At 42.6% G+C, this 14,035-nt stretch overlaps 1 pseudogene; it reads left to right on the forward strand.

Annotated features, from left to right (window-relative positions):
• The first annotated feature begins 6,059 nt into the window (after nucleotides 1-6,059).
• LOC148524932 (5S ribosomal RNA) lies at nucleotides 6,060-6,178 on the forward strand (annotated as a pseudogene).
• Nucleotides 6,179-14,035: the final 7,857 nt, after the last annotated feature.

Below are 14,035 nucleotides of genomic sequence, written 5' to 3' on the forward strand. Positions count from 1 at the left end.
ATGCCAGCTCCGGAATACAGGCGCATGTTGGTGAGTATTCCAGCCCTAAACCACCCCTCCAGCAGCCTAACACTAACCACCCCCTTTGGCAGCCTAACTCTAACCGTCCCCTCCCTCAGCCTAACCATAACCACCACCCTAATGCCTAATCCTAAACCCATACTTGCCGACATTCATCTCCCTCCTTCCAGGAGGGAGATGAATGTCAGCTTACAGCGGGGGGCGTGGCTGGACGGTAGTGCCGTTTGGATGTGCGGAGCCAGGGGCGTGACTGCGAGATTGCATCATCGCGGCCCTGCCCCCTCTTCACAATGCCGGAATAAACGGCATTGTAAAGCAGGGGGCGGAGCCTGAAGATCGGATTCACCACGAATCGTGTCACCGGGCCCCCCGCTGCGGGGTTTCTCTATTTACTCTGGGGGGGTTGGGAGGGATGGCTTACCTGCCTTTCCGGGGGGGGCCAGGAGTGGCACCCGATATTCGGAGGCTCCCGGCCAATTCGGGAGGGTAGGCAAGCCTGCTTAAACCTTACCCTACTACTCACTGTCGGAATTCTGGAGCCGGTATTGTGATGACCATTGGGAATCCAGAGCTGGTATTATGACCGTCGGGATATTGACTACATCCCTACCCAATTAGTTTATGATTGCCTGAGCTTGTTGAGACAACATAGGGAAATGCTATTTGGAAACTTAGGCTGATATTTCCTGAAGGGGTGCGCTTTTTTCTGCAGTCCAGATTCTCCAACGGAATGCAGCCTTGTGATGAGCAGGCTGGGGCTGTGTCCCCGTATAACAGATGGAATCAACCATGCTGTTCGGAAACCCACAATAGCAGTAACCACCCTAGACTAAGGGGTTTATTTACTAAGCTTTAGGTTCTAAAGCCCGCTGCTTCCAGTCGTGTTTATGTCTAATATTTAAAAAGACAAAGAATTTACTAGCACAACATGGGTTGTAAAAGCATTGCCCTTTTAAATTTCAGCCATAAACACAAATGAAATCACTGGGTTTTAGAACCGCGGAGAGCGCCATTGATTAGTTCACTTTGGGGAGGGGGTTTCAGTCATTTATTCATGTATTTATTGATGTACGTTAAAACACCATTAGAGTTCATAATGATAACCGGCATCTCTAGTATGCAGATGCATTAAGATACGCTCAAGGCACAAATGTGCCCAACTCTGCATGAGTAAGGCTCATTCTTGTAGTCATTGTTTAATATATGTATCTATTCTTGTAATCTCACAATTCTGGGAATATAACCAGTGGAGCAAGCAACGGTGTGTGTGCATGTTATAATTATATTACATAGCATATTCATATGTTCATTATGGTTAGACTGCTTAAAGTGTATACAGTGTTTGTTGCTGTCATGGTCAGATTAAGGACTACATGGACCTGGGGCTGAAAATGTACAAGTGTCTATACTGAGATGGGGAGGAGCTGTAATCAGTGCTGTGTGGGTGTGACCAGAGCCAAGTGCAGGTGTACACCCCACACATCAGTCCCACTGTCTACATAAATATAGAAAAAAATATATAATTTGTTAGGTATTAGGTTTGGTAGGCATGTATGATGTTAGATTGATAGATAGCATTTTTAAAATGCAGGTACAATAGGATGCGATTTATAACCTCAATAGGCTGATCATGTGACTTGCTATAGAGCAGTTATTTTTCAACTGTATCTGTTTTTATGCCTACTGATTGTATAATGTAAGCCTTTTTTAAATTTAAATGATAGATACTAAATAAATAGATAGCAATGGTAAAATGCGTGCAGGAAGTGATTTTTCACCTCAGTATACTGACCATGTGACTTGTTACATCAGGGGTCAGGGAACTTTTTTACCTTTTACCCCAAAATATATTTAGATAAGCCGACGTTACCCCCTTGATTTGAAAGGAAGGAAATCATATAGTAGCGCCCCCATATAATGCCCCTTTAGTAGTGCCCCTGTAGTAGTGCTCCCATATAATGCCCCTGTAGTAGTGCCCCCATATAGTGCCCCTGTAGTAGTGCCCCCATAGTTATGCCCCTGTAGTAGTGCCCCCATATAATGCCCCTGTAGTGCTGCTTGTACAAAAAAACCCACCTTAATCCCCGCTCCTGCATCCGCCGCCGTCCTGTCCGCCCCGGCTGCTCCTCGGAACTTTGGGAGAGACATCATGATGTCTCTCCCATAGTGCGCATGGAGAGAGGCAGAAGCTGGAGTTCAGAAGAGAACTCCAGCCTCTGGCTAACACGGCGCTGCAGGGAAGGAGCCGGGCGCCCTCTGGTAATAACATCTCAGCGGGCGTCCGGCTTAGAGCCTCCCTGCGGCACAGCCGGGCATGAATATGAATCATTCTATATTATAGAATGATTCATATGCATGCCCGGCTGTCCATCCATTACCCCCAGGAATTTCGTTTTTACCCCATGTGGGGTAATTTACCTCTGTTCCCTGACCACTGTTACATCATAAACAGACTTTGTGATGTCACTCAGCTTTGGTAGAAAAGTCACCATTTTGAAGAGAACTGTCATTATCAACTCTATTTGCTCATATGACATGTCACAATGTAAGGTATGCCTATTTTAACCTAAATGTTATATGAAAAAAATGCTACTGTAGATTGATAGATAGCATTGGTGAAATGCAGATAGGATGTGATTTATAACCTCTATAGGCTGATCATGTGACTTGCTATAGACCTGTTAGTTATATATTGTATCTATTAATATGCCTACTGACAGTGTAGTTTAAGCTTATTTTAACAGAAATTATAGATATATAGATAATAAATCTAGTTAATAAGTGAGAAATTGTGTGTGTGTCTGTCTGTTTGTCCTTTATGCACAACCAGAGTTCTGTACCTAGCTCCACCAAATTTGGCATGGTGATGTAGTTTGATCAGGATTAGGTGTTTGCCTAGGTTTGAACTTCATCAGAGCCACACACTGTCACACAATCCCATAAAACCGGGACACTCTTAAATTACAGAGGTTCTGAGCCCGAGGGGCTGGCTTCATGAACACACTGTCACACTCTCATCTCTTTGAAAATGCTGTGTTATATCACTTTTCCAACAGTCGCATACATGAAATACGGAGTTAGTCAGCCCTCTGTGTTTGCATGATAATCTATGACATTAAACAGTGTGCAATATTAGTATTTCACTCACTGTCTTATCTTACAGCAGCTGCCCCGGGGGTCTTAGCAATGTACCTTGCAGGTTCATGAGCAGCTCAGCACTTGATACATTTAGGACTACATTCAGAGTCTCTCGCTAGATGCGATCGCTCGCCCCAGCGTATGCAAATTTGTCAAAGTAAAGCCACGGGAAGCGATCGCTCACCAAGACATAACTACGCCCAACCTGTCTTAGCGAGTGGTCAGCGTACGCCCAATCGCACAGGCAGAGCCGCCCACCAGCACACGTCATTTCCAGGAAGTGTATTAAAACATAGGTACTTTGAGGACAATCAGAAGCGATCGCAGTGCTTGTGGCTGCCTTACCCTACAGCAAGCCCTGCGAGGACTTCAGTGTAAAAAACAGGCCTGTGACGTGTACTATGACGCTGCATGTTAATTATGCATGCCTCTAAAACGGCGTTGAATCACTCAGGCATGCCTGCGTTCGCACCTCCACTCCCCCGTTATTAGTGTCCTGCCCCTGTTACCACCCACAAATGGCCTCACCTGTCACTCATTACACTGGGCTGTCTTTGCTGGGCGAGCGAGCAGCCTGCGATCGCACAGAGTAGTTCGCACATGCGCAGAACGAAGCGTGCGCATGTGCGTATGCAGACCATCGGGCCACTTGTGAGTGCACAGCACTAGCGAGAGACTCTGAATGAGGTCCTTAGACTGTGGCAGACAGCATAATCAATCCACAATCTTTGATTCTGTCAAAGCTTAGCATACAGAGATTAGAAACAGCAGGGAAGATTGATTGCAACCACACAGTGCCACTGTGGGCGGGTCCGCTTCTGTCCAGGAATAGGACTTCAGTCCTGGTATTGCCCCCTGATGGCAGCCCTGCAAGATATGGGGATCTATGTACTAAGCAGTGATAAGTGACAGAGTGAAAAGTGATAAGTCTGTGATAAGTGCCAGCCAATCAGCTTCCAACTGTCATCTCACAGGCTGTGTTTGAAAAATTACAGTTGGGAGCTGATTGGCTGGCACTTATCACAGACTTATCACTTTTCACTCTGACACTTATCACTGCTGGTACATAGACCCCATGGTTTTCAATGTTGGTATTTAGAGCGATTTCAGGGGGTTATTCAGCTGTCAGACACAGTGACAAAGATCATGCAGATTCGCGAATATCAGGAATCTGTGCATGCACCTAACTCGTACTGCACATGTGCAGTATGAGTCTGCAATCTCGCACGCAGTCCAGCAGCAGAATGTCAGTGGCTGACAGCATGCTGTCGTTTCTGGGCAGGAAGGGAGCAGTGACGGCCTCTGTTTCCCAAAACGGATGGGTGTCGTCGCCATTGAGGGGGCAGTGGAGAGGCCAGGATCTCCGTCGGCTGATTGGGATTTCATGGCCTCTTTTCTCATCTGTGGCGGGCGGCCGGCCTGGTTACACCATGGTCACTCAACCGGGCAAAGGGATTGCAGATGATCCGATGTTCCATCCTTGGATGCATCTCGGTCCAGTAATGCATACAGGATGCATGACGCCACCTTCTGGTATTACCATATTACAGCTATCACAGCTGCTAACATGATAGCAGTGGCGATAGCATATCTGTCCGCAGCTGAATCACCCCCTCTGTTCTGCAGTGATTTCTGAAACCCAAGTGATTTTTCCCTGTGTGAAATTGTCATCCCGGTGAGGTAAACAAGCCTGCACCTAGGCGAAACGCGCGTCCTCTTTATCTCATTTACCGAACAACACTTGGAGGTTCTGCCAGTACAAGGACTGGACCCCATACTTCAGACACACTGGTATTGTATACCGCTGACAGACTCAGCATCTGTCTAGTGTTTATAGTCACTTATTCCTTCATTAATTTATGTTGACTATGTGCTGTTTGATTAACCCCTAGAGCATGTGGAGGACTCAACATAGGTATTTAGGGTATTGGGCTATTATCATGCATGCATGCACAATTACTGAATAGTTAAACTTCTGCTGTACATGCTAACTTAGATGGCATCATTAGGCAGTTCACACATTAAGTGAGATTGACACAGCATTTGGAGCTTGTCATATGATAGAGCTGTTCTTTATTCATTTAGAATACGTTTGAGACGGATGTTTGAAAGATAAATAGCTGCTAGATCAGGTGATGGTCCATCCTTATGTACTCAACATTTGAAGTTGTTTAACAGTCTATCAATATGTATGAAATGTGCCTTTGCCATGAAGTCTGATATCAAAAGCATGCATTCGAATTATAAACGCTCTTACACTGTTCCTAATTTCCTGTTATATAATATGTTATGAGGTTTAATCTCTAGGATTTATGATTCATGGTTATATAGCATTAGAGTGACAACAGCATACTAAACCTGTTTAACCCAACAAGAGCTGGCTATGTTATGATTTCAGGATATAGGTGACACAACATCAAGAACTTTATGATTATGATATTGATTAATACCAACAATGTGGTTGATATACAAAATTAATTTTTTTGCATCATAGGGATTACTGTGATTTGCATAATGATGTCATCATCACATGACAATATTTGAATATTGCAATCAATCTCAGTGTGTTTGTACTTTATGATCTAAGCATGTTTTTATAGAGTTTTTCTTATAATCTGTCTTTATTAGTATCATTATTTTCAACCACACTGAATTTTTGTGATGATTTGATCCTTAACATTGTAAGGATTATTGCACAATGATGGCACTGCTTCATGGTATAATGTGAACAACATAATCAAACTCAGTGTGTCTTTATCTCATGATCAAGGTATGCCTATGCATAGCTTTTTTCAAAATCTGTTGTATCAACAACTGGACTCTCCTCTGTGTGTTAGTCCTACATTTATTTACAACTAATCTATGTACAAAGGAACATCTATCTCCGTTATACGAACTGAACCTACAGTCATACTTTACTGAATCTGCCCAACCTCGTTTGATCTTGGAAGCGATACAGCAACAGGCCTGGTCAGTACTTGGATGGGAGACCACCTAGGAATACCAGGTGCCGTAGGTTTACTCACACCGGATGATTGGAACAACACCTGGGACAGATTTTGCATGAATTACGAGTTGTATATTATCACTCTGTAGCATGGTACGCATTCCATGTGTGTTGTGTGGTATACAATAATATTACAATATTGTCGCCGCTTAACTCAGGATATACATGTTTACACCCGAATTTTGTATTGACATGGTCAAAGTGAAATTTTTGACCCCACTGATCTTAGCATAAGTGTACCTCTTAATTTTATGTAAACACAATAAAAGTTACATTTAAAATGTTGTTGATATATGAAACTTTATTTAAGTGTGCCCCAACAAAGAGCCTTTCTTTTTTCTGTGTGCTAATGTATGTCTATTTATAGGCTTTGGTAGCACCACCAACACCATAAAGTATAAGATTTTGAATAATATAGGATGGTTGGTTCATCTATATACAATTACAAACCACTATACATATAATTGGTCTCATCTTTTGGTTCTGTGCAGAATCTCCACCCCCCCCCTTTTTTTCTGTTTGAAGCTTCTCAGCAGATACAGACTAGTATAATCAAATCATATAATTAAGAATTATTCAATTTAAGTAGGCTGTTACTCTACCTTGAATCTTGAGGAATCAATCTCATTGGGATTTTGGATGCTTGTTTTTTTATAGTGTTTTCCATGTTTGATTTGTTTTTCTTTATAGTTATATTCTGTAATCAATCAAATCAATTTAATTTGATTATTTTGTAATAATGTGTTCCATTTAAATCAATTAATCAATCAGTCAATCAATCCTGTACCTGGCATCCACTAATACTACAAGCTCCATTTACTTGTGTTGGCCTCGGGCCTCAGAAAATGGCAAAAAACTCGGCTTTTACCTGGTATTTGCATGCCAAGTTTTTTGCAGGGTTGGAGACCTAGGAATTTAGTCCCGGGATGACACTTTCACACAGGGAAAAATCCCAGGTTGTTTAGCAAATTACCGGGTAAAAGTGAATTACACGGTAATTTCATTTTCAGTGTGAAAGGGGTATCAGACAGAAAATGGCAAAAAACCTGGCATGCAAATACCGGGTAAAAGCCGGGTTTTTGCCATTTTCTGTCTGAAAGAGGTATAATATACAGTACACTTCCTGTCAAACACATACAATCTTGTCAAAGCCCATAAGGAAAAGTGGAGCATGATGGAATTGTCCTTGGATGGAAAATGTACTTGGGCCCTCCCACCCTTATGTTGTATAGTAAAAAGGACATGCACAGTTTAACAAACCAAGCACTTTAGTGACATGGACTGCCACTTTTGTGGCTAAAGTGCTTGATTTGTTTGGGCCCCCACAAAACAAGTTACCAATGGGCTTAATTCGTTTAACAGTCTTGTTAGTCATCTCTACATTTGTAAGATGTAATTATCATCCTCACCGTCATCAGTGTTATTATCATCATCACATATTAGCTCATCTCATTTGAAATCTACAATTAAAGAAGTCTCTGTACTTTGTTGTAATTGGCAGCAAATGTTCTTTTTATGAACATCAGTTTTTCCACATGTTTAAGAAGTAGTCTCCTATGCCGATCACTGACAAGGTTCTCGGATATGCTAAACACTTTTTCTGAGTACACCCTGGAAAGTGGGCAGCTTAAATAAAGCAAAGCTAGTTTGTATAAAGTTCTCCAAATTCCTTTATTTGAATCCCAGGATTCAAAAAGACTGTGTGAAATGATAATTTGTACGTTGTCATTAAAATAATACTCCACCATTTTATTGATGCTTAGTGTATTAGATTGAGTCACGGTAGAGGTGTCAATAATTTTGGGCATCTCTTTTAAGCCTGACCAGATGTCATACTGTTGTTTCACTCTGGTACGCTGAGTTGACTCATCCTTTCTCTTGGGAAAGGTCAGTTTTTTCCTGGCAGCAGCATTTGCAAGAGAAACTGAAGTAGGAGATGCAATTGTGTCATGCCATTTGAGCTGACAACTTGCTTGCAAGGAGCTCTTTGCATCTCTTAAAATCTGTGTCAGTTGGAAAGAAAGACATTGCATATTACTTAAACCTAAAATCATGCAAGGTTGTCAAAATGTAGTGATCAAATTGCAAGATGTTTCAAACCCTTTAGTCTTGGTAAAGCAAAAAAAAAACGTGATGTACAAGTCCAACATACTTAGTGGAATCGATTTGTTTCATCTACTCCTTCAGTTTCTCTAGCTACTTTTCCAGTAGTTTAACTAATGGAATTCTCCACTGTGCTGGAGTAAGGTATATTCTCCCTCCTCTCCCTATGTCATGGCTTGTAGTATAGGTTTGGATGACTTTTTGGTATTCCACCAGTTGCTAAAGCATATGAAGAGTGGAATTCCACTTGGTTACTACCTCCTGCTTCAGTTGGTGGAATGGCAATTTGAACTGGCAAAATGGAATCAAAATGGAATTTGGTAGCGGGAACACAGCAGCTCAACTAACTGTCTAAAGCCAGATGCATTGCTGGCAGATATGGGATGTACAGTGCATCCGAAAAGTATTCACAGCGCTTTACTTTTTCACATTTCGTTATGTTACAGCCTATTAAATTCTACACACAATAGCCCATAATGACAACGCGTAAAAAGTTTTTTTGAGATTTTTGCAAATTTATAAAAAAAAAAACTAAGAAATCACATGTACATAAGTATTCACAGCCTTTGCCATGAAGCTCAAACTTGAGCTCAGGTGCATCCTGTTTCCACTGATCATCCTTGAGATGTTCGTACAGCTTAATTGGAGTCCACCTGTGGTAAAATCAGTTGATTGGACATGATTTTGAAAGGCATACACCTGTCTATATAAGGTCCCACACTTGACAGTGCATGTCAGAGCACAAACCATGCATAAAGTCCAAGGAATTGTCTGTAGACCTCCGAGACAGGATTGTCTCAAGGAAGGGTACAGAAAAATATCTGCTGCTTTGAAGGTCCCAATGAGCACAGTGGCCTCCATCATCCATAAATGGAAGACGTTCAGAACCACAGGACTCTTCCTAGAGTTGGCCAGCCGTCTAAACTGAGCAATCGTGGGAGAAGAGCCCTAGTCAGGGAGGTGACCAAGAACCCGATGGTCACTCTGTCAGAGCTACAGCATTCCTCTGTGGAGAGAGGAGAACCTTCCAGAAGGACAGCCATCTCTGCAGCAATCCATCAATCAGGCCTGTATGGTAGAGTGGCCAGACAGAAGCCACTCCTTAGTAAAAAGCACATGGCATCCCACCTGGAGTTTGCTAAAATGCACCTGAAGGACTCTCTGACCATGAAAATTAAATTCTCTGGTCTGACGAGACAAAGATTGAACTCTTTGGTGTGAATGCCAGGTGTTATGTTTGGAGGAAACCAGGCACCACTCATCACCAGGCCAATACCGTCCCTACAGTGAAGCATGGTGGTGGCAGCATCATGCTGTCGGGATGTTTTTCAGCAGCAGGAACTGGGAGACTAGTCAGGATAGAGGGAAAGATGAATGCAGCAATGTACATCCTTGATGAAAAACTGCTCCAGAGCGCTCTTGACCTCAGACTGGGGTGACGGTTCATCTTTTAGCAGGACAACGACCCTAAGCACACAGCCAAGATATCAAAGGAGTGGCTTCAGGACAACTCTGTGAAAGTCCTTGAGTGGCCCAGCCAGAGCCCAGACTTGAATCCAATTGAACATCTCTGGAAAGATCTGAAAATGGCTGTGCACCGACGCTTCCCATCCAACCTGATGGAGCTTGAGAGGTGCTGCAAAGAGGAATGGGCGAAACTGCCCAAATATAGGTTGGGCAGTTTCGCCCATAATTGCAGCCAAAGGTGCATCAACAAAGTAAAGTATTAAGCGAACGCTGTGAATACTTATGTACATGTGATTTTGTAGGGGTTTTTTTGCAATTAAATTTGCAAAATCTCAAAAAAACTTTTCACACGTTATCATTATGGGGTATTGCGTGTAGAATGTTGAGCGCTGTGAATGCTTTCCGGATGCACTGTAGATCTAATGCTAACACACGTGTTATAGCTTCAGTGATTCACTGTGCAAGTGGATGGCAGATTTCATATACACACGGTCAGATATGTCAGATGAACGATTGAACGATTTGAAAATTGAACGATTTTTGCCTGTATTAAAATTAATGGAATCATCCAAATCTGACTGCAAACACATCAGATGTCAGATATCGTTATCTGACAAATGGGAACGTGCATCGTTCATCGTTCATCTGACAAACATGTCAGATATTTCAGATTTTCCTTCAGATATGAATGATTGAACGATTTTTAAAATGTACAGATCTGAAGGAAAATCTGACCTTGTGTATGCACCAATACTTGATTCCTCTTGCACAGTCAATTAGTGTTTGAAACCACTAGTCTTCTTGGTCCCCTTCTGTGATGAAGATTCACCCCCAACAGCAACAAGCAAAGTGCGCAACAATTCTTCTGGGGGAATCCTGGTTAGGAGAGGAGTCAGCTAGCCTTTGCAAATTGGATGCAGGAGGTCTACCTCTGATTATTAATAAGGAGATGGATGATGAAGGTGTTTGCGGTGGAGTTTGCATGTGCTTGGATCTATCCATTCTGCTGGCAGATGATGATAGACTGCTTGTTATTTTTTTATAGGATTTTTGAAATTTTACCAAATAATTTGCATGAACTTGCGTCAAATTACATAACATGGAGGAGGTTATTTGATGGTTAACATCCCTACCTCTACTTACTTTAGCCTCACAAAAGGTACAGATGGCTTGACAAATGTTGTCAGGATTCGGGTAAAAATAATTCCACACAAAAGAGGTGGCTTGAAGAGCATGACAACTGCCTTCTTATCTTGGGCAAGAACTGCTGCCAGTCATGGTTGAATTACATTGACACAAACAACATCTTCCTTCTGAATTTTATCAACTTATTGTCCAACACATTTACCATCAACATCTTCAGCACCGTAGGATACACTAATATCCCCCTCATCTTGTTGCACTTCCATGGTATCAGCCTCAATTTCTATGCCACCTTTATTGCTACTCATCCTCATATTTGCAGAGGGTGTAGATATGGTGGAGGCTTCTCTAAGATTACAGTGTCAGAAATATCAGACTCACAGAGAGCACTCCTGGACACCGTTAGACTCTCCTTAGGGATTTGTGAAGTTTGTGAACACACAATTTGTTCTTCAGCCTTAGGGCTCTATTTATTAACATTATTTTTACTAAAATAAAGCGAAAAGGGGTGTTTTCACACCCTTTTTCACATTATTTTAGTTTCACCTAAATTTATTAATGGGCAATTGGAGTAGAATTTGTGAAGAAATGTGATCTGCCTGGAATTTAAGAAGTTAAATGCTAAAAAATACTGGGGGGGGGGGCCTGTGGCATTATCCAGGGTCTCCTCCGGATACCGGACTCTTGCTCTGCTCTAACAGGCAGAGCAGAGCTCGGAGCCTGCCCAAGTGATCAGCTGTGTGGTCTAAACACTACAATCTGCATTTTAATGCGGATTGTAGTAAATAGAGCCCTTAATGTTTTTTTATTTTTGACACCAGCCAAGAAATTTGTTTTTTACACTTGAGAATTGTTTTGGGATGTAGATGATTGGGGAGACCACCGCACACAGAACAATAACTCGTCTGAACACACACTAAATAAATACACAAATCTAAAATATTGTTAAATTCAATTAGAAAAGAGTGCAGGTTTTTTTTAGACAACAGGAAAAAAATATTTTGTTTTGCAATAGTTTTTTTTATATAACTGGAACTCATCAAAACAAAGAGGTCTTCATGGGGTGCAGCAGCCTCAAACACAGTAGAGTATACTATTATTTGGGCAAATAATAAACAATATAGTATACTGCAGTGTTAGAATTCCTAGAGAAAATAAGGTGTAAGTTCACTTTAATGGTGCCCTAATGGTGATGATGGGCCTTTCTTATGTGGATGTCTGAAACTGTAGCTCCATTCGCCCTATTGTTAATCTGGCCCTGGTCCCCGTAACACACGACATTATCTTTACAGCTTTTGTGGTGTTACCTGATTATTTTTCCACTGAAAACGTCTTTTTTGTTAAAGCAGCTTTTTCCCATTGCAGTCTAGAGTTAGACACACTTATCTGTCAACGGCTATGGACAGTTCTTATTACATTCTACTATCTGAGTTTATGTTCCTCCTCCTCAATATTTAGCCCTTTGCCAAAGGTTATCCTTGTTCATCTTCCCATTTCTCCTTTCTTTTCACCCACACTGCACAATATATCACAAGCTGTAATTACAAACTGAACACTTTGTGCCTCAGTGATGTCACTAGTTGCTAGTGTATGCATAGGCAGCAGGGCCATAACTAGGGGTGTGCGACCTGTGCGGTTGCACAGAGCTCAGGGCTCTGGGGGCAGCAACATCGCTTAAACAGCGCCCTGCAGCCAGTATTGTTGCGTCAGTGCCACCCGTAGCGTCCATTCATACTTGCCTACCCTCCCGATTTGGTCGGGAGCCTCCTGAAAATCGGGTGCCGCTCCTGACCTCCTGGGAAGGCAGGCAAGTCTCCCGGAAGCTGCCGACCACTCCTGCCCCCCACCGCAATTACAAGAGAATCCCCGGCATCGGGGGGCCTGTGACGCGATTCATGCCGAATCGCATCATTTTGGCCCCGCCCCCTGCTTCACACTGCCTGTAATATCGGCAGTGTGTAGCGGGGGCGGGGCCAAAATGACGCGATCGCGTGGCTCCGCCCCAAAACTCTTGTCATCTGGCCAGCCCCGCCCCCGTTTGCTGGCCACTCCCCCCAGTCAAGCCGGAAGGGGCAGCCAGATAGTCGGCAAGTATGCATCCATTGGATGCTACAGGCAGACAACATGCCATAATTACAGCTGCCCAGAGCATCTTCAAGACTCACCGGGCACTGCTGCAGTTCTGGGTGCCGGCAGTCCCGTCCCCTATGAAAGACGTCATGTGCAAAGGGGTGGGGCCAGCACAGGGCACTCAGAGCCTTTGTTATGGCAGTAATCTTATCAGGATTGATACATTTCCTCAGTCACTACAATCACAAAGAACTGTCACACTAATGATTTAGAGACTCTGTAGTTTTATGCCGTATCCATTTTTGCTATAGATGCTGCCTTATCACTACAGTAGCATATCTATAATGGGTGCAGTGCACAACAGACCCCTGAGTAAATAGGGGGTCCACACTGCCCCTTTGAATTTACTTACCTTGTTGGTGCTGGCACCATTTTTCCGGTAATTTCTTCAGAATATGGTGCTGGCACCATATTTCTGTAGAAAGTACCGGATAAAATGTACCATTTTTCAGACGATACTGCGCATATGCGCCGCAACAAGGAATGGGACCCTCGTTAACGACATACAGGCCACCTCCTGTGCTAATACACGCTTGATTCACTAATTTCTGACACATTTTGTAATAGCATATTAACATGTAAGTAACAATTAAGCTGTCAGTCTATCTTAATATAATTGTTGGTTAAAAAAATGATTTACGGTGAGAGTTGACAGCACTGATATCGATTGCATCTGGAATGCTTTAGAAACCGTAATACCTTTTTATATTCAGCAGAAAGACTCTAACAAGATTACAATATACGACCCATAAATTCTACCCATCTAATCTACCACGGTTTGGTACTGGTGTACTTCTATATTAAATACTTACATGCTGTATAAAATTTGCTATTGCTCAGCAAGACTGTCCTTCTAGTGACATTGTCTCTACAGTCTTAATGACGTTGTGCAGCAAAACACAGGCAGTCCTTTATCTGGTTGTAGAGATACATTATGGAATTAAATTAGGCTAAACCCTACAGTGAAGTACTTAACAGGCTGATTAGCTTTGCCAGGTCAAAGCTAAGAAAGAAGTCAAACAATCG

This window comes from Taudactylus pleione, unplaced genomic scaffold, assembly GCF_031769625.1.
Source record: "Taudactylus pleione unplaced genomic scaffold, aTauple2 ptg000114l, whole genome shotgun sequence".
NCBI classification, from domain to species: domain Eukaryota; kingdom Metazoa; phylum Chordata; class Amphibia; order Anura; family Myobatrachidae; genus Taudactylus; species Taudactylus pleione.